This window comes from Vicugna pacos, chromosome 19, assembly GCF_048564905.1.
Source record: "Vicugna pacos chromosome 19, VicPac4, whole genome shotgun sequence".
Taxonomy (NCBI): Eukaryota; Metazoa; Chordata; class Mammalia; order Artiodactyla; family Camelidae; genus Vicugna; species Vicugna pacos.
Window position 1 is genome coordinate 40603954 of NC_133005.1, and position 22591 is coordinate 40626544.

At 41.2% G+C, this 22591-nt stretch overlaps 1 long non-coding RNA gene across 1 annotated transcript in view; it reads left to right on the forward strand.

The window, feature by feature from the left end:
* Nucleotides 1-22591, forward strand: part of LOC140687321 (uncharacterized) — a 285533-nt gene that overhangs the window by 260768 nt on the left and 2174 nt on the right. The gene's annotated exons all lie outside the window — the stretch shown is intronic.

Here is a 22591-nt window from a genome sequence, read left to right on the forward strand (position 1 = left end):
GAGAATATATGTTATTTAATACAGTGTTAGCTGGATTCGTAACTGAAAAATATTTAGACATAAGGTCTGTAGGCCTGCATTGGGTGGGGTGGGGGGAAATGAAGGAGGAAAATTGATTTTAAACCCTCTGTAGGAGGTTCCATGTAGTAGAGTGGCTGCTGGCATCCTGCTGAGAAAGGCTCTGCCTGGCGCGGAGATGAAAGCGTGCACCAAGTGATGTGTGTGCGCGCATGCGCGCTTGGGCTCTTTTCACCCCGTTTTCAAAATGGAAACAGGGCCCAGGGTACTTGCGTATCAGTTAATTCTTACCCACTGCCCCAAACACTGCTACAACTTCGCACACCTTCGTACATTTAACTAAATGTTTGGGAAGACACATGGGGAAGGTGGCAGGGTGCTCCAGCATTTTCAGCTGGAAAAGCCTTTTCTAGACAAGTTTTTGTTGTCCCCACATTCATATCATTACATTTCTTTAATTTACCTATTTCTTTATTCCATGGTAGCAAGGCCGCCTCTGGTCTGAGTGGGAACGACTGTGCTGCGAGTGAGTAGCTACACCCTTAGGTTTTAGATGAATACAGACAATGAGGTTAATGACAGTTATGCTGAACGTGCACTGCCATTGTGTTCTCATCTGTTTAATGGCAATTTTCAAAATCTAAATATGTTTAAGGGGCATTTACATAGCACGTTCGATTAATTTTATTTTAATAGCAATTATCATAATTTAAACAAATTTATGAGTGTGTTAGATGCCCTTCTGGGACGTTATCAAAGATTCTTTACACATAAGTTTAAAACAGGTTTTATACTGTTTGGGGGGGTTAATGTTTTATCTTTTTGAAATAGGACCCGTATATGACAGCCCTAAGGACTTGTCATTCCTATGTATCTAGCCCAAACTCCTCTGTTTTGGGGTTTCTTTTCTGATTTGTCTTTTAAATTTGCAGCTCTAGCCTGTAGTCATTAGTCAGCCAACACAGTGAGGCCAAAATCATAGTTTTGCATATTAGTCATCCTAGTTCACGTTGTCATGGATTAATTCAGTTAGTATGTGTGGGTATCAGGAATGCTGTGGCTTCACCGTCACAGTTTCAAATCTGATGGTGGAAGTCAGCTGTACACAAAAGATAAGTCTCACCATTTCCAGTGGAAGCACTTACCATACTTGAATATTTGTTCCAGAACTGGAAAGTCAGTACAGGGTTTTTAGAAGAATTAATACCTGAACTGACATCTGACTGGTGAGCAGAAGTTAGTCAGGTGGGGAACATGAAAGAGGTGGCAGTTGAGGAAGGCTGGCGGGAGTGGGTCACAAGAGACACCAGTTAGGTGGGACTTAAGGGGACAGAGGGTGGGGGCCTCATCTCTGTTCATTTCATAGACATGGAAATGTGAATGGGTTCAAAAGCCACTCACATATCAGAATGCATAGGATTTTAGTTATCAACTGGGGAGAGAGAGGAAAGTGCGAAATGTAAGAATGACTTGGCTTGAGTATTTAATACACAGATCCTCAGCCCAACCCCAGGTTTCCTGAGTCAGAATTTCGGAGAGGGGCCTGGGAGTTCATGTTTAACACACAGCAGAGATGATGCTGATAATGGGGAAACTGGAATATGGGATGATGTCCACTCTAGCAGCTGGGTAGTGGTCTCCACTGTTAGAAAGGATGCCAGGGGAGAGGAGCCGGTATAAAGGATGTTCAGTGAATAAAGTGAAGAAATTGATTTTTTGTGCACATTGGGGTTCAGAGGCCTGGGGGCCTTCCAAAGACAGCCAGTCTGCTGGCAGTTAGATAGGAAGCACCGATGCTCGGGGGAGTGATCTGGTTAGAAGGTGCAGCCTCGGGAAGCCAGCAGGTTGTAAAATGTGGTCGTAACCATGAAAGCCGCTGAGATTCTCCTTGGAGAGCTTGGAGAGTGAGAAGAGAAGAGGCTGCAACCATTAAAATAAAGGGAAGCAGAAGACATTCCTAGAAACGGAGTATTTGGAAAAAAATAAGACTGTTGTACCAAGTAAGCTACAACCTAATAGAGGATCAGGATGCAGTTGAGGGTGGTATGTTTCCAGGACAGACAGGAAGGAGAAGAAGACGCTGAATATCATGTTCTTTAAATTTAGCAATAAGAAGTTATTAGGTGCCAGGAACTGAGTTCTGGGTAGTACAGCCACTTTGAAATGAGTTATGGGGCTTTATTTCTTTATAAAGAGTAATGTAAAATAACCAGCTGCCCACTCCAGATAATAGATAATCAAAAGCTAACTTGGATGTGTGTATCTTCAGTGGGGTCTGGTTCCCACCATTACTTATATTAAAGCTTCACGGTTCAAATCAGGAATTAAAGGCACTTCTGAGGTTTTTGTTTGTTTGCTTGCTTCATTTATCTAATTGAATCTAAAACACCTTACAGTAATAGAAGTTTTAGCTGGCATATCGATTCCATTTTCACTCAGTATTAACAGTGACTGAGGGCTGTTTGTTCCGTCGGACACCACGCTGCTTCGCAGCCAGTAATTATTATTGGTATCTGAAGAAAAGAGTTTGCAATCTGTTCCTTCAAAAGAACTCCACCCCCCGGAATTAAACTCTGTTGCAGAAAGCCAGTAAAGCTAGTGAATCCCTATGTCTAACACCTCATTCTTCAGTCTCTCTAAGGAATTAAAATGGTTGGGCAAACCTCAGTCAGGTCCTTCCTCATGACTTCTAGGGTCTGGGCAACCAGCTTTAAATGATCCAAAGATTATGTCTGTGGCACCAACACTGTTGTATTGGGGCAGGGGAAAGCAGTTGATCCCACAGTGTATATATTGAAACATTTAAGGTTGTAACTAAGAAGTGCATCTTTGCCTTCACCCACCTCTGTGGTTGGTACAAGTGTCTTCTGGCTTTGTGTCCACGTGGCTTTCGTGCTTACCACAGACTACATATGTGCATTTGACTTTTTTCTAGTGTTACACAGCTTTATATGTAATCAAAACCGCTCCCCTTTCCTCTCTTCTTCCATCTGCCTTTTTGTAGAAACCCGTTCTGCGTCTTAGAGGGGCTGAGAGGCAACCTCAGTTGTCTCAATGGTAATCCTTCACCTTCCTGAATAGCTGGTACTTTGGCCATGGAGACACTGAGGTCTTTTTTTTTTTTTTTTCATTTCTCACATCGTAGAAAAGGTCCAGAAGATCCCTTTGATCATAAATTGCATTCCAGGTAGACTTTTAATTGTGTAAGTCTCCATTTTAAGTGTCCATTTCTAGCGTCCATGTTTGGTATAGTAGGATATTCTGTTCTGAGCTTCAGCTGTTTTGTAGAGATGCAAATAATATTTGAATTAGTCATGAGCAGCAACCAATGACTGTTTTATAAATATGATAACAATTGGTAACTAAATTAAAATGGCTATGTACTCTGTGAGGCAGGTGGTATGGTGTTCTATGTGTATTACATGATTTAATCTCTTTAATATCATCATGGAGTTGATTATAATAACATATCCATCGTGCAGAGGAGAAAATTGAGGCTTTGAGAACTTTATTGGATTGGAGGCTATATTGGATTTGCATAGCAAGTAAAGTTGTAGAGCCAAGACTTAAAACACATTCTGTCTAAATTCAGAGCCTAAATTCTTCTACATGTGACATGTACTTCTACTCTTTTCTCTGCCCCTCCCCCCCACTTCCATTTTTTTCCTCTTTCATCCCTCCCTGCTTTAATCTTTCTTCCCATTGACAAGCAGTACGTTTCAGGGATAGAATCTCTACAAAAATGATCACACATCTGATCCCTGTGCAACAAAGTAAAATAGAGTCTAGATGTAGGAGCTTTTGTTGAAGGCTTCATAGAGAAAGAGGGCAAACAGAGAAAAACAAAGGGAAATAATCATTGTGTGGATAAGACTCTTGCCCAAGAGAAATGCATAGATCTTTGAAATTTCAAGGGAAAGTCACTACCAATGAAAAATCCTCCTGTGCAATAAGCCAGCAGAAGAGATGGATGAAAGTGGGTACCCAGGATTCATAGCCCTTGGCGATTCTGGTTCCAGCTTTGTGTTCATTCATGGGAAGACATTTCTCCAGTTTAGGATGTGCTGAGTCAGCTGACACTCACTCACACAGCATCCTGAGAACGGCGCATGGAAGATAAATTCTCTGGATGTCCCATTAGTTATGTGCAGAACGAGTCTGGTGGAAGAAAGAAGAGGCAACATCGTCTCCTTAAGCCATTTTGTTGCTGGATGAAATAGCACTTTTAGAGTGCTGGATGGGGAAGGGCCATTGACTTAAAGAGGATTAAGGGTTGATACACAAGCAGAAAACTCAGAGGATCTGAAGACTCGAGAATACACCAAGTGTCATCGAGTTTCCATCATGCCTTTGCCAGGAGCCCTACACCTGATCTCACCACCACCTAGAAAGGTTAAGTCGAAGTCACTCCATTTCACAGATGGCAAAACCAAGACTGGAAGCTGCTAAGCACTGTATTCGTCGGCCTATGAGACACATATGTGTATCATGAAAAGGGCTCTTCTTTGAAAAAAATAATATTAAAATCCTTATCATACATGTTTTAGAATAATTTAAAAGTACTTTATATATGCTGGAATATGATAGGAAATCAGGAGCGAAAGATTGGCAGTAATTTCTGCCACCCTTAGGAAAATATGCAATGACAGAACAAGAAAAGAATTATCTGGCACAAGGGAACATTGGTGGAACTTAACAGCACACTTGCGTTCTAAAATGCTGGAATTCTGGTGAGTCCAGTTCTTCCTTTTATTAGCTGTATTGCCTACGGTTTCTAATTTTTGTTAAGAAAACCACTGTGAAGTTGTAACTACCTTGTCGTTACCATTTAGTCTTGTGCTCTGCCACACAGGATGGGCTCAGAAACCATCATTTTATGTCTTGGGATTAGATGTTCCATTGGTAATTTGAACACAGGGGATGTGTGTTTTATTGTATTAGGTGTGTACACACACACGTATACACTTATGTTTGTAAACTGTATGCCAGCAAAAAATGTGATGGAGCCATGCTCGTGTCATTTTTCCATTGGTCTCTTAAGCGATGTCTGGTATTACCTAATCTTTAATGATTCTATAAAGGACCTCTATGTCCAAGCTATATAACCATCATCATCACCACCACCATAATCATCATTTTGTTAATAATAATAATAGCAAAAATTGGTCTAAAGCTTATTGAGAGTCAAGAACTCCGTGTGATGTGTTTTATATTCATTCTGTCATTTAATTACTCAGTGCATTTCTTATGTGTTGCACCCAAAGAGTCTCACCACAGTTATAAAGGAAAATAATAGGAAAGCCTCTTTGATATGCCAGCTATAAATACATAATCACTATCTAGAGCTTATGAAACCTTCCAAATTCAACCTGCAATAAACAGCTATCCATTTTGCTGATAAATACCACAATTTTTAAACATAGCATAAAACAAGGACTTAATTCTCAAACAGGTTTGACTCTTAATTTACGGGCACCCCTGTAAATAATGGCAGCGGCCCTTTCTAGCCTCTTCTATCTCCGCAAAGAAGCTGTGCTTCAATTGCAAATCATTTTTATCAACCCATTAAAACAGACCCTCCATTAGGCAACGCTTGGTCTGCTTTCATTCAGTTTGTCCACGTACTTGAACATTAAAGAATCATAGAAATAAATCTGTCTATATTAGTTTAGAAAGTTTCTCAATATAATGGGAGGAAAGAAATTATTTTTTAAGAGCTAGCTGAAGCTTGAGTTGCAGATGAGGCTAAAAGTGATACAGGTGTCCACTTAGGAAAAGAATTTTTTGTTGGGGGAAAAATACCTTAGTGGAAGTGTTGGTATGAAAATGCGCCCTATTCTGAGGCTACTGTAATATAGGAGAAATTTATACAAAAATCATGTAGTAGTCTATTGCTCTTTGCCTCAATAGATCCATCCCTCATTTTTCTGACAATATCCCCAAGTTTTATTTGGGGCTCCCCTTAACTATTCATTCCTGTGATCCTGCTGTTGTCTCCCTAGGGTTGAAGCACTGACCCAGGCTTACGCCACGGCCAGTGTGATTGTTTGAGTTGGCCGTGGGCAGTCCAATAAGAAAACTTGAGGATTCTTCTAGGGCTTTTGGAAAAGGCGTCCTTTCCTTCCCACCGTACTTGAACATAACATTGTAGGGACTAACACTGCTGTCTACCACACGCCACCTAAAGATGGAACCAACACAGAGGAACCAGACCAAGCAGCAGGGAAGGACGCCCGGTCCTAGTCACTGCTGGAACCTTTGTGCTCGGTTCTGCTTGAAACCAGCTCTGTCCTGGAACTTCCTGGTTATGTGATGCAATTTGTTCCTTTTTTTTTTTTTTTTTTTTTTTTTTTTTTTGCTTAGGTTCATGTGATTTGGGTGTTTTGTCACTTGCAAATGATAACTCTGCATATCAAAGTGGATGGAATTTTGAATCTTCTCCTTAGTGGATAGGGGAGATAGGAATTTGGAAACTGAAAACTTGGGGAAGAGAAAAATGTAAAAAGAGAAGATTCTTGGTAGGGAGAAAAGGGTCAAGTGACATGGCTTTGGGTGGTAACTGGAGAAAGAAGAGATTTCCTCTGGCCTAAGGAGAGAGTGGACAAACACGCCTTCTGTAATATGTCAGATGTTCTGTGCTCTGCTGCCATGCTGGGGACTGTGTAAACGTTCCCTCATACTCACAGGAAGGGCTCACGCCATTTCGTTGGAAAATGAACTGAACCAATATTGCACAATAAAAAGCTTTTAATTTCACTTTTTTTTGGTATAAATATGACCTTAACAATTATTTGATTTCATTGAGGAAGGAAAGTGAGAAGTTAAACAATGTTTTAAAATAAGTAATTTTGCTAGACTTGTCAATCATTGCTAAATAGTTTTAAGTAATAGCCCTTTTAACAATACATCATTTCATTCTGAATTGGGTGGGTTTAAAGGGATTTGAACTTTTACATATTTCTGAATCTAGAGGATGGACCCAGGCCAGTATGTCCTATTAACTAGTGAAGACCCTCCTCTCAGGAGTAACAGGAGACTGTGTGGAGCCCTGGCAGTTCGGTTAGCCACCTGAGATGCGTTTTCTGAGCCGTGAGGCCGGGATCGCAGCCGTACCTTGCGAAGGCTGGAAGAGAGAAGGCATAAGGCGCTGAGCGTGGTGCCTGGTGCCGAGTACCTGGGAGGCACATCCAGGTTAGCACGAGGCGGCTCTTTCTAGTGCTTTTATCGTGTTCTTCCCTGTTTGGTACTTAACTTAGGCACAGGTTTTACAAACTGGGAATTTTGAAAATCTGGATTCCATTCCAAGGTCTATTATTAGCTTGCAATGTGACCCGTGGTCTTTGGGACCTTAATCTCCTGGTCTCTAAAGTGAGGGTGACTAGGGAGTCTCCCACATGCTTTCCAGGTCCGAAATATCTTGATATTTCACAGTGTCTGCGCCTGTCTGGGTTCATGCTTCTTTACCTCTCTGTTAGCATACAGTGCCTGCTTAATAAGTATAAAGGGTAAAGGCAATTGAATTGATGACCACCTAGTGTCTTTTTCTTCTGACTGTGTTCTTCGTAGGCTGTGAGCTTCATGCCACATCTTTTGCATAAATATGGGAGAAGCTAACATCTCCAAACCAGTACTGTGAAGGGAGTGCAGCCTGGGTCGGAGACCTCAGTTGCCGCAAAGTCAAAATGTCTGCTTCTGTGTTCAGCAGCTGTTTATCTCTGTTCTGGGTAAAAGCTTCCACTTCCCTTCTGCCACCTCTAATGAAAAGTGCCATAGGCATGTGAAGAGGACAGAAAGAAAGAGAAGGAAGGCAGGAGAGACTGGAAAAGCCAGGCTTATGTTGAATTGATTTTTGAAGAAAGCCACCCTCTTTGGAACTTTTCATATCAACTTCACATCTCCCTTCTACTCTCCCCTACCCTCCGCCCAATTCCCAGACTTCAAATCGGGTGAAGGGTTAAACCTTTTACTGGTGAAGAAGTGTGAGTATTTATGTGCATTTAGTGAAAAGAGAAACTGTTTTATCAGCAGACTGCTGCTGGGGAAAACTGATCTGCTTGCTTTGTGTGGGACAGTAAATGTGTCCTTTTAACCTTAAATTGGTACATCAAACTCTATTAACTTCAATTATCTTGGCAAAAATGACTTAACCAACCATGGAATAATAGAGAAATCAAGAATGAAGACTCTTGAGATCTAAGCCTTAGGTCCCCCACCACAGGAGACCTCAGAAGGGGAACCACACCGCATCCTAGAAAACGGGGCACCCTGGGACGTTTGTCTGCAGGGGGAAGCCGTGCTTCTCACTTAGTAGTAATACATGGTCTCTCAGTGTCTGCTGGCCAAAGTCAGAGTTTTGTTTTCAGTCCAATTAGGTCATTTCCATCTGCTTGCAAACATGAAATGAAACCTTCCCTCATTAACTGAAAACAAACAAACAAAGAAAGAAATATTTCCTCAACAGTGTCTCTCCCAATCCCGCGCCACCATAAATAGTTGGGAAATGAATGAATAAAACAAAGGTCAATATATGAATTTGGGAAAATGTTTTCTAGCCTTTGGCCTAAAAGTGAGTCTGTGTTGCTCCTGTGCCTTTGTTTTATTTCGTTAAGATCTTCAACCTAGTTGCCACCTGGCAGTGGAGCAGGATTTACTCACCAGAGACCAAGCGTGATGTTACCCTTCTTTCTCTGGTGAGATGGGAACTTGATTTGTTGGGACTTGTAGACCAACCCAAAGTTCCAAAACCCACTCGGAAGATGTGACAGCTGTTTAAACATTTGAATTAATGATCAACAAGGAAAACTCAGAAAGTTCCGTATAGAGATTCTAAGTTTTTTTTTTTTTTTACTATAATCCTAAAGAATCAGTTCTCAAATTCCTGGAAGACACAAGCCAACAGATGATTGCACTGAGGAGGGACTGCCTTCTGTCTGCAGAACGTGGAGTTGCGGTCTCCTTGGTCCCCACCAGACACACGGTGCTGGATTGTACTACTACCTGGGTCCTGTAGACCCTGGGTTTGCTCACTGTTGATCTACTTCATTGTGCCCAGTGGGGGCACTGCTATTTCAGGGCACCTTGACAGACTCTCTAATTCCATAAAGCAAGTGAGCCTGGTGGTAAAGGCTGCACGTGAACTTTTAGAGTCTGAATGAAATGTCAACAGGAATAGAATCTGGGGATATCTGTCTCTAGCTAAAAAGGCTGGACTTGGACGCGCGCACACACACACACACACACACACACACACACACACGTCTGCTGGCAAACAACACAACTCCAGATTGACAGAACCACATAGTCTTGGTGACTCTGATAAAAACAGTTTCCATGCGTTGTCTCCATGGTGATGCTGCTTTTTAAGGAGGGAGCTTTATAAATTAATAAACCTAAGAGAAAAAGGGCGGGGAGCATACCCAATAACAGAAAGATTAAGAGGGTTTTGTGGGTTTTGTTTTCCAACAGATCCTGCTCTTCTGTAATATTGCTCTAAACCATCGTGTCTCCTTTCAAGAGACCAACCAAATCCATTCCTTCACCTTGGGACTGAACAATTATATTTGCTTATCTCCAGCAGCCAGTGCGACTTCGACTTGCATCACAGTTTTACCTTTGTTAAAAATGCCTGAGATTCCAGCAGAGCCTTGTTGGGAGCTTTTGATTGTTAGTAGTCATCAGCTCAGAAAATTACTTTTTTTCCTCTCATTTTTGAGTTGAAAAGTCCGACAAATGAACTGCATGATAATGTCAAGAAGTACACGATGATTCCTTACATTTGGCAGGCTATAGTTTCGAGGTTCCTAGGATGGTAACACTGCTTCATTTACTCCTAAACGTACTTTATGTAGGAATTATTTCTGGCACTTTGTTTGCCTTCATGAAAATGGGACTGTTTTTCAAACATTGCTTTCTAGTTACCTGTAAGTCAGGATTTTTTTTTTCTTTTCTTTCTCTAAGCAATCCATGTAAAGTCCTTCTTGTCCTTCCCCTCAGGTTCCATGATTTTTTTTTTTAATAGCTCATCATGTATGGGCTGTTTGGAGCTGAGTTTCTCAAAAATGTGATATCCATTAGTCAACACATCCCCAAAATGTGAGCAAGACCTAAAAGACATGTACAAGGCTTCATTATGATTAAATTCCCAAAGTTCGTATTTTTAAAAATATTCACCAAAAAGTTTTACACACGCACACACACACACATTCACTCACACACACGCACACACACACATTCACTCTCACACACACACACACACCAAAAAATGTGAGATAGGTAGGACAATTATTCTCTTGCATGAGAACAAATTCTTGTTGAAATGTCCGTGCCTTTCACAGAATATTTCCAGTTGGAAACCTGCTCTTTTTGAGCATTGCAGAACTCCATAGATTATCCTTTGCTCTCAAACGCCCATGTGTGTATTTATAATAACAGGAGAAGGGAACGTGTTCTTTGAACAGACGCTTCTCTCCTGGAGCTTGAGTTTTGTTGAGCAGGGCCAGCAGCTTCTCAGACGATGATGATTTGCACTTTAGCCATTAGCTTTATGGACTCCCCCAGACACCTTCTGAGACAGCAGCCCCGGTTCCCTGTGCAGTGCTGCGCTGACACTCTTGTGCAGATTGCTTGTTAAAAGCATGGTCCTACATTTCCAAGGGACCTTACAAAATAATAAATCCTAACCATCTTGCTACTATTTTCATGAATAAATGCCAGTGTCTGACCTTATCTTTTGGCTCCGCCTGGCAGTAGCTTCTCCGCACCTCTGCTCTGTAGGTATTGTCAGAGGAAAAGGCTGCTCGGGTTTATTATTCAGGGGATTATTCCGACCTCCTCAGTCCTTTTCTAGGAAGAATAATCCTACATGGGGATAAACAGAAGCTGGTAAAAATGGGCCACTGCAGAATGTAGTTTTCTTCCCCCCTAAGAAAAACCAGAAGACAAATTGGGACATTGTAAACGCTGATCCAGACGTAAGTCAGTAAGAGGATGTTGTAAAAGGGAGGCCAAACGGACTGCCTGAATTAGCGAAAATGGCATTGTGGTGAGAGCCAGCGCCCAGCGCCTTTGGAAGGCTGTGGATCTATAAGGCCTGACTTTGGCTGCCACTAGAAATATAAATATATTGTTCATTCTCATTAAAGTTCTCAAGGTTCTGAATGACTCATATACTAAAAGTAAGAAATTAAGTCCGGCCACAGTTGTTCATGCTGCCTGTCATGTGCATCCAGGAATGAATGCATGCATTCATCAGTGGGTGAGAACTGTCCCTTTCAGATCAGTGTGGTGATGCTGGGCGCCTCCACCCTCTCTGGGCACCTTTCTAAAAGCACTGAAAACTGCAACCGGCTCTTCCCAGCTGTTGGATGCATCAAGCTTTAAAATACACTTGCAGAAAGTCTTTAAAACAATGTCATTATTATTCATAAGTCTTCGATTCATATACATCAATTGCTGGATGTTACTTATACCATGAATTTAAAAGATACAAACACGAGGGCAGTTTAAGTCATGTGTACATTAACTTTCTGTCTATTTATATCTGTTGCTATCGATCTTTACCGTAAATTTGGTATTCTTAACCAGGCGATGTAGACAAGAACCTTATTGCTACTGCCTCTCGTTTTTGTCTGCTGTGTATCCTTTCTTTATGCAAACTCCTTCCTCACTCCATACTGTGATGCCCACAGGGGTTGGCCAGTGACCTACAGGCTAGGTTGGCATAGAACTACATTTTTCGGGAAGTAACTCAGGCCAGGCCAATCTTTCTTTATCCAGAACATTACAAACTGCAATTTGAGAGTTAAATCATTCTCGCTCTTGCATCATGAGGTGTAAGCATGTGTGCTTGGGGTTATCATGGCCATCTTTGCAGAAAAATGGAAAAAGGCCCCATTAGGAGAGAGCTGAACCAATTGATCCAAAAAAGCAGAGCTAAAAGGGGAGGGAAATTTATACATACATATACAGGGTTGTTAGGGGCAACAACCCTCTGTATAGTCAAAAATCCAAGTGTAACATATGGTACCCTCCTCATTCCTGGTTCCTCCATATCCCCGGCTCCACATCCTTGGATTCAGCCAAGTTCCGACTGTGTAGTGCTGAAGGGTTTACTGCTGAAAAGAATCGGCATGTAGGTGGACCCATGCAGTTCAAACCTGAGTTGTTCAAGGCTGATTTCTCGTCCCCCTAGTGAAAACGATCTTGTTGAGGTAGTTAGGGGTTAACGGATAATAGTGTGTCTTGGCATCTGCCCAACATCACTGTGCCTCCGAACAGTGAGAGGACCATCTTCCCTCCGCCTGGCCTTTCACACCGCCTGCTTTCTCCCCGGGAGAGGACCAGGAAAGGGGAAGAGACACTGACCTCCCTCTGGCCTACTGTCTCATGAAATTTACCCCCACTCCTTTACCTCCTAAACAGAAAAATATTACTTAGGCAATTATTCCTTCCTGTCATTCACCTCTCAAAACTCACTTTCTGTGTAAGTTATTTTGCATTAAGTATCATAAGCATCCAGAACTGCCTTTGCCTCACTAAAGTAAAGTGTATATTTCATATATGTGCATTTCATATACACACATACATATGTATATTATACATATCATGCTTAATTTTTAGAGGTGAGCATTTCAGTCACAAATTTACAGAAGTTTACACACAGCCTCACTAGAGTAGGTTTCTCACTTTGCGGTGCCTAGAATTTGGGAAAAAGGATGGAGCATGTTAATAAATGGTTCAAGCATGGTTTCTCAAAGGTCTGTCCTTGAGATGGCTACAGTAGCATCATTCTGAAAAAACTACTTAAAATACAGATTCCCAGGAACTGTCTGCCAGGCATCATCATTTAATAGATCTGGATCGTGTTCTGGAACTCATACAATTTCTTTTAAAGCTTTCTAGGTTATCTAAAGTGCTTCCTTCCAATATTCTTAAAAGTTACTTTTGAGGTGAAAAATAATAATAATAATTAGTTCAGATCATGGAGCCTATCCAGGGGAAAAACATGTAAGAAATAAGACTTGGACATTGGAAGAAACAAATAAGGGTTGATTCCTAATGAGTAGAGAAATTTATTGTACTGAGATTATGTCTTTCATTTGCAGTGACTCCCACACAAAGACACACGGGGGGTGGGAAGTGCTTTGGATTAGTCGCAAAGGCAGCATGAGGTAATGCAATGTCGCAGTGAGATGTTGGGTTGCGGTTTAGGAATTGGTTTAGCCGCAAACAAGCCACCTGACTCTGAGCAAGCCACTTAACATCTCTGAACCTCGATTTCCCATCTGCAAGCCCTGTGATGATAATAACTCTTTTATAGTATTTTTGTGGAAACAAGAATAAATCAGGCAAGGAAATGTGCTTTGAAAACGGAAAATAAGTTATAGAAATTCAAATTCTTACTGCTAAGAACTAGCTGGTTATAAGGACTGATAGACGTTAAAGAAGATTGAAGTGGATCAAGAAGTTGTGCTGTATTTATACAATAGGATACTACTCAGCCATAAAAGAGAATAAAATAATGCCATTTGCAGCAACATGGGTGAATCTGGAGATAGTCATTCTAAGTGAAGTAGGCCAGAAAGTGAAAGAAAAATACGACATGATATCACTCATATGTGGAATCTAAAATTAAAAAAATAAACTACAAATGAACTTACAGAAACAGACTCACAGACATCGAAAATAAATGTATGGATACCGGAGCTGGGGGGTGGTGAGAAGGGATAAACTGGGAGTTTGAGATTTGCAGATACCAACTACTAAATATAAAATAGATAAACAAGTTTCTTCTGTAGAGCACAGAGAACTATATTCAATATCTTGTAGTAACCTATAATGAAAAAGAATATGAAAATGTCTGTGTGTACATGTATGACTGAAACATTATGCTGTACACCAGAAATTAACACAACACTGTCAACTGACTATACTTCAATTAAGGATAATAAGATTGAAGTGAGGAATCAGGCATCTTACTTTTTGTTTTAGAACAATATTGCTTTTAGGTAGTTTGTTTCTATTTATTTGAGGTCATGGATGCCTTTGAGAATATAATTACAGACAGATCCTCTTTCTGAACATTGCCCATGTGTATAAAAAATGAAATACTTTAAAGACAATGTCTGGTTATTATGGACTAGGTTAGGAGCCCTGTCTTCTCTTTTAGTTGGCTACTTTTTTTTCCTCTCCATTGCTTGAATGTGGGCTTCATGAGTTCATGGACTTTGATCTGCTCCCTGCTGCATCAGAAGCACTGAAAAAGTACCTGGCCCATAGTGGGAGTCCCGTGTCACACGTGTTGAACACGAGTGGATTCTAATGTGCACGGCCCAGAGCCAGGTTTATGGTGCTAAGGAGATAAATAATGCTGGATCCAAGGCTGAGCCGTCTAGTGGAGAGAGAGGCCAGGCAGATAAGCATGGAACTGTGAAGGAGGCATTGATAAGACATGTACCAAAAGTGGACCGTGCTGCACTTCAGAAATAGTACAGAGGAGAGGAAATGGCTGGGAGGTGACCTTTGAGCAGGGTTTGAGTGTGGATTTCAAGTGTAGAGGAAGTCAGGGAGTGAATTCAAGAGTTATAAGAGGGCTCAAGAAAAGTGTAGAAACAGATAATAGGTCAGAAGTTGAAAAACAGCTGCTTTTAGCTAAGTTGGGCCAACTCATATGCCTCTCCTGAGGTTTTTAAAAACGGGAAATTTTACTTACAAATATAAATCTCTGCCTTCTCTTAAAGCATAAGAAGATGTGGTAACTCTGACCCCACCACTGGTGTGGAGTGGTAGCTATCCCCTTTAGGTGAATGTGGTTTGTGTTCCCTTTTATCCAGTCTCCTATTAACCCCCTTCCCCCACCCCCCACTACATCGCTCATTTACAGAAAAGCTTTGCCTAGTCACTGAGTCCGTCCATTCTGGTTTGGAAGGTCCCAGAGCACATCAGATGCCTGCATCGCTGTAAAAGGGGCATTTACAGCATGACTCCTAGAGGGGCAAGTAATTAACACGTAGAGTCGCTGTATGTTAGGAGCTTGCTACTGAAGACCAACAGGGCTGAAGTAGATGAACTTAGAACAAATCCATTTTTTTAAACCGTTTGAAAAATATGTGTAATTAGTGTGAATGGTTATGATTTGAATGGAGGTGGCAGAAGCAGACATGATCATGGCGGGTGAATACCCAGGAAGGAAGTTGATGCAAATTATGGAGAGGTGATTGCATAGAAGAAGGTGGGTTTTGTTTGTTTTATGAACTTTAATCTTTTAATTCAATAATTGTACTCAACCTCCGTAAACTCACAATTTCCGATATGTCAATTATCATGCTAATGGACCCCCCTCCATAAAAAAAAAAGAAAAGTTCTGGAGATGCCCATAGTCTGAACCCAAACAAGAAAGAAGGACAAGGCATAGGAGGAAGATTAAAAACCTCAGCAGCGAGGGCTAGAGGAAGAGAAAGTAATTTGCTTTGACCCAGGCAATAAATCTGCCCGGCAGTAATGACCATCTCTTGACACCAGTAGTGACATTGATCAAGTGCGCCGTCCCGGGCTGTCCCCCCCATTCCCCTGAACCACAAAGCGTCTCCTGATTGTTTGTGTCACTATTTATGAACGAACGTCAGAGAGCAGAGATAAAGGGATGATAAAGGTACAATGGCCTCCTTAAGTTCATGCGAGCCCTGATTGAAATCACCGCGGGTGCCGTTCTGTGGACCAAGGCAGCGCGCTCTCTTCTGTTTGTGTTGTTTTTTCACCTGTGGAAATGTTCCCAGAACTTCATACTCAGACAGTTTCAGAGTTCTCATGGGAACAAAGAAACACAAAAGCGGACCGAGAGGATTATGCAGCTTGCGTCACGTGGGCGATTCAGCCAAGTGGGTGTGGTCACGGGGAAGGGGTTCATGTTCCTCGTTTGGAAGTTTAGGGAAGAGCTTCAGACGTGAGGTGAAGCAGGTGCTTTTTCCCTCCCACCCGGATTCATTTTAATAAGTCTTTATATAAAATTCTTGTCTGCAGTGTCTCTGACTTTTGACCCAGCTGCATTTTATTTTCTTTGTCACTTAATATTAGCATGATATTCATAAAGCGATATTTAATCTTTACTTTTAGGTTGTTATTAATCATTGAATATGTACAAAAGTATATTTATATCACATGTAAGACAGGAGGGAAAAAAATATAAACACCCCTATGCTCACCCTCTAGCTTAAGAAAGAAAGTTTTACTAACACACACCCTCCCCACCCCGCCGAGGTCCTCACAGACCCATTCATTGTCTTCCTCGCAAGCAGCCGTGACTGCTATGAGTGCTGTAATTCACCATCCTCTTTTTCTCTTTATAGCTGCCCTGCTTGTGTGAACAGTCCTAAGCAACAGATTGCTTAGTTTTGCAGGCTTTGGGAATTTCTCTAAGCGGAATTATGTATAATGAATTCTTCAACTACTTTTTCCTCCTACTCAGCGTTGCATATTTCAGCCTCACCTATGTTGGTGTGAAACTGTCTGGGGTGGGCATGGCAGCCTAGGGGCCAAATCTAGCTCATTACCTATATTTTGTTTCATCATTTTATTTTATATTTCATTTCATTTCATTTTATGTTATTTATTTTTTTGACAGCCAGCTAGTTAAAAATGTTTTTTTTCCTCCTCACATTTTTAAGTGGTTATATTTTAAATAGTTACATAAATGTAATATCTACACAGGTCCCTACAGAGTATCCTCAGTTTTGCTTCTTAGCCCACAAAGCCTAAAACATTCACTTTTTGGCTCTTTAAGAAAAAGTTTGCTGACTCATCTGATCCATGCTCTGGGCCATCAGGTCATTAATTTCATTGTAAGATTTTTTTTTTTTTAGTATCTAGTCTCAAGTTGAAGGTCATTTGATTGTTTCCATTTGTTTTCTATTACAAACACGATAGTGTAAAGACTCTTGGGCCAGCCCTTTGGTATACAAGTTTTTGTCAGACTGTTGCATGCATCTTCAGTTTCATCAGACAATGCCATGTCATTTTCCAGAACAGTGGTGCCAATTTTGGGCCCCACCAGCAGCGCTGTGGTAACAGTAAGGGAGTCATTTGTCTGTTTTGTACAGTTTCCTTATCAAACTTTGCCTTGTATAGCTCCCTGTTTGGGTGTGGACTAAAGGATCAAGACAAATAAAATTTCCTATAGCTAAATCCTAAGGTGTTATGTGCAAACATCATTTTTAAAAAACATGCCTTCTAAGAGGCTACCATAGTACCTGATAGGTGCTGTTTTGTGAAGCTATAATGCTATATTAATTTATCTTAAGATTATTCAAGACTGTAAAAATACAACAGAATTTTATATTCATGATGTATATTTTTATATAGTCATGATATTTAAATGTTAATGCTATCTTCGTTGGTGTATGTGTTCAAAAAAAATCAAAGAAACATTTTCTAATTGTTTGCCAGTTTATATAAAACTTCAAGTTACAAAGTGAAGTTTCAGTAGAAATAGGAGAAATAATAGCCATCTGTGCTGCATGAAATGTGATTTTTGTTCAAGGAGACAAGGAAATCTGACAATCAGGTTACAGGCTCTAACAATTGTTTTGCTCTCTGAGTGGATTTCCAGACCGTATTCTCACCCTCAGAGAAACTGTACTTCCTCATGGGCATAGGAGCCAGTCCATCCTGGGGAACGGTGCTTATGTAGATGGCTCTGTTTAAAAATACTGTTATAAAGCTAACCCAGGAAGTGCAATTTCTCTCCCCAACCAGTGCAGCTTTGGAATGATTTTCCTTGCAGATCAATGGGACGGAGAATAGAATTGCCTTCTCTTCGTGGGCATTCCTCCTCCAGGTATCCCCAAGTGCTTTGTGTAATGAAAAACAGCAATGCCGGCGCCTTTAATAAAACATTGACAACAGTGCTTTCTTTTTCCCTGGCGTTACTGCAGAAATGGAACTGGTTTGGAGTCAAACAGCATGAGAAAAGATGCATTCTCCTAAGTTAATATGTCTGAAAAGCATACATATTATAGGTACGTCAAAGTTCAGAAGCAGTAAGCTTCTCGTTACCCAGAGTGGCCAGAGATATAAGCACACTTGTCTATTTTCAGTTCTGTGTCTGTTTTCATGCCATCTGTTATGAGAAGTTGAGGACAGGGACTACGTTGCCCTTATATGTCTATAACTTGGCACGTAGATGCTTAGTATTTTTTATTGAAAAAATACGTGAATAAATGCAGGAGATTAAATAGATGCTCTTCTATGTTCTGTAAGATGATGATATCAGTAATGACTACATTTTAATTGGTTTCCTAAAGTGTGCTACATACCGATCAGTACAGAAAGGAGCAGCCTCCAAGACTGACAGCAAAATAATTGCAAATACGATCCTATTAGTCATTAATCATGTGGCCAAGATTTCAAAATACGTCAGTGTCTTCTAGCTATTGCTCTGAACATTATTTTATTTTTTTCTGGTGTCAAAACTGGCTTTATAATTTTATAATTTAACTCACTGAGAATATAATCATACCTAGTACGTCCCATCACCCTATAACCATAGTTGAGAATAGCAAATAAGCAAAGTACAGCCCCTCGACTGAAGAAGCTTACAAGAGTGTTGAGGAGGAGGGCGAAATCTGACTGCCTGAAACAATCAAGAAGAAAACGAAAAGCTATTGGTGCACTAGAAGAGGTGATCCAGGCAAAAGTGGTAACGGATGAATCCAGAAGAGGACAGAGCAGTGAGCGTCTGTGTTGTCAGGGCAGCGCAATGGCAGACCCAGCGGGATGAGCACTGAAGAACCGAGAGCCTGCAAAGGGCAGTGGTTTTGTAGCATCCATCCTGACCTGTCCAGCCTCATACCTAGTGTCCCATAGGAAAGTGGAAACAGGAATGTGCTGGAGGAAGATGAGAACCAGTTGTTTTTGCTTTCTGGTTGGTTGGATGATGGACAGTGATGATGTCTTCACGTTGGTTGGTTTGCTTTCTCCTGATGGCCTCGCTCCATAAGCCAGGGCTCTTGTGGTGCAAGTAGGACTGAAGGAACCAACCCGGCCTCTGAACATGACTAGATGTGTCAAAACTTGCTTCCTAGTTAGTCCACCACGGGCATGCTATTTCCAAAACCAGAGTTAGCAGACTCGCGTTAGCACGATAGCATAGAGCCTCGGGGGACACTTCCTTCTCTGTCACATTTCCCTCTTCTCCAGTCATCTCCGCCTCGCTCTGCTCCGCTCCCTTTCCTACCTGTGTCCTTCCATTCTCTTCCGTCCCCTTCCGTTCTTCTTGCAAGCCAAAGAGCCCAACATCAGATATTTGAATGTAACTGCAGACAGAGCCTGATAAGAGATTCTCTAGAACTTTAAGTAGACAGACCTAGGTGTTAATTGAGCTCTGATGCACGCACACCGTGTCATCATAGAAAGTTTACTTAACTTTCCTAAGCCTTGGTTTCATCGGTTCTAAAAGCAAGTTGGGAATACCTGTGTTGCAGAAATACCTTGAAGAGGTACTGGGAATTGAACCCAGAACCTCATGCATGCTAACTAAGCATGCAGTCTACCACTGAACTAGTCCCACCCTTCTTATCCCAGATTTTTGTGAGAAGAAAACAGAAATTGACATCAGATATTCCTATATAGTATTTACAATTATGCACACTCAGTCTTTAAGCCATTTACAGCCAAACAGATTTCAGTCTCATTCCATTCATTCTAAACATTGCTTTCTCTTTTTTCTTTTTTTCTGCTTCCATTAAGTCGAGTGTTAATGAGCCACTCCAAGCATTATTTATTGATTTTTTTAATGACATCCACAAGGCTGAGGACCTTTTCTTATCTGCTTCCCACTCTGTCCTCAGTATCCGGGATAATTTATTTATTCAACAAATATTTATTGAGCACCTACTTCATGCCAGGCACTGAGGATGCGATAAGGCATTGAACAAAAGAGACCTAATCTTTTCTTTTATTAGAACTATGAGTTTAGCTGGGGTATTTCTTCATTTATTCAGCAAACAAGCACTTAGTGAGCACCTTCCAAGAGCCACCTCTGTGCTAGACATTGGAGGTGGTACTGACTGCAAGAATAGAGTAGAAGGTAACTGAGCTGCTTATTAGGGAGATAAACAGATAGGTGGTTTCTGGAGTAGAACTGTGCAGGGAGGTAGAACAGAACGGTGTTACAGAGCATGACTGAATGACCACGTAGACTGGGAGCCAGGAGAGGCATCCCAGAAGGGAGAACTTAGAAGCTGAGAGACCTGCAGGACAAAAGTGAATCAGCCAGGAAAAACGTCCTGAGCGTGGAGAATCCCAGGCTGATTAAATATTCAACAAACATTTAAATATAATTATTTAATTACCATTATCCTTAGTGCCATACTGATGTTTATAACCTGCATTCCTCCCTCTTTGAATTCATATTATTTTCATCTGTTCTTCCTAAATTTCTATGGTTCTGAAAACACATAAGCAAAAAAAAAAAAAAACAAAAAAAAACCAACCTACAAGTTTTCCCCCTACACAGAAAATGCTTCCCATGTGGTTAAAAACTTTTGATCGTTTTTCTACTTTCTAATTCAGGGTAGTTGTTGACAGTGCTCAGGAAATAATACTTGATTTTTTTTTTTTAACTTCTGCCTTTAGGGTAAAAGATACTGCGTTTTTCAAAGTTAGTTTTACATTTCTCCAGGTTCAAGATACCAAAAATACCTCGAAAACAAACAAACAAACAAACAACAGAAAAATATTCAGCAGTTGACACTCAATTATCATTTCAAAAAAATGAAAAAGCTATGCTAAATGGATCCTTACATGCTCAGAATATGAAAAATGTGCTCCAGACTACAACTGGGGAGAGATGTTTGCTTTTATTAAAAGTTGCTCAAAGGCATCATCATGGCGACAGAGTCTTTAAACAGCTACACGCATAAAGGCCTGAAAAATAACTCTTCATTGATTTTTTTTCACCTGCTGTATTTGATGTATTCTGAAAGCTATTCATACTCTTTTAACAAGGGCTTCTTCATATTTGCCGGATTTTATGAATGATCATTTTCTGCTGATTCAATCTGGGAAAATCCCCTTTGCTGAGACAGTCCCTCATGGCCTCCTTTATAGTCTTCTTACTTGTTTTATTACTCACGGGGACTTCCTGTTTCTCCAGTCTAAGCACAGAGGATCTGAACAACCAAAAATAGCTTCAGTTGGGTTTTCCTTCAGGCAGTCCTCTGCTAGACAGTAATGAATTTTTAGATCTTAGAGTTCAAAGAGATTTTCTGGTTCATATCACCGGGGCAAAATCATGCAGACACAGTATCAGGAGATTGGTGCCTCATGCAGACTAAGACTCTACCTTCTGTTTTTTCATTTGTGTTTGTCATGGCTCCTTCCAAAACTCTCCAGTGTGGGACTCAGACCTTCTAGTCTCTGTGCTTAGATATGCCTGAGTGGTGGACTGAAATAATCACAGTGGGACTTACATCAGGTTTTCTTGACATTGTATCTGAGACAGATTCTGATTTATTAACGCAGTGTTCTCAGGAGAAACCTATAAGGTTGTGAAAGAAACAGGATAGGGCAGCAGAGAGCGCTAAGTAAAGATTTGGTTCTAGGTTGAGGTCTAGCCTCAGCCTAGTCCCATCGGAGCATACATCGCACCACAAAGTTGTCTGAACTTGAGAAAAGAGGATTGGGTTTTTACACCACTGTAGCAGCCAGTCACTGGCTATGGGCCCTTCCAGAGGGAAGAGGGTTACTGTCTGTCAGGCATCGCTAGGTGAGGTGGTTACTGTCAGGACCAGGGAAGTTCTCCCGGGAAGAGTGTAGTTATGAGCAGAGAGCTCCCAACAATCCTGGTGACTTGGAGTCAGGTGCACCTGTCTGGCAAATGGCATCCACGCAAGGCATCAACTGTGTCTTCTGCACAGCTTGACATGTTGCTTGCATTGTTGTTGTTGTTTTATTTTTCCTGCCATCGGCCATCCTGGGCTGTGAAGCCCAGCCCGCCATTCTTCCAAAGCAATTTTCCCTTCAGAGCAAACTGTTAACACTTTGTAATTGATTCTTTTTAATTTACTCCTGAAATGGCTCAGCTTGAGCTCGAAGCATCAAGAAGCTCCAAACAACAGGCATAATTACTGAGGCTGAAGATGTCATTGACAATTTATTTTCTGCAGGGTTGGTCACGATACCCTGAAATGGCACATTGTGTTTGTCAGTTAAGAGGACCTTTAAATAGCAGCGAAGAATCTCCCATTAAGGAACAAAATGCTGATTTAAAGTTTCATGCTTCGGCTGAATTCCTTCCTGCCGGCCTCTAGGGGAAATGCATGTGCTACTAGATTGTACGTAGAAAGCAAACCAACGGCAAGCTCGCTGAAGGGGTGAACAATGAGATGCGATGCGTAGACTCAGACTTTCAAGTCAGCTGTGAAAGTCTAATTTAAGGATGTCCCGCTTGGCCTCTGAGTTAGAAAGCCACTCAATCCTCCAATCTGCTTAAGCCAAGTGGATCAACAGCTGTTTACAAACTGCAGTACCCTGGAGCCTAGGGGTTAGAAACCGAAAGACATGACAGCAGGCATGACTA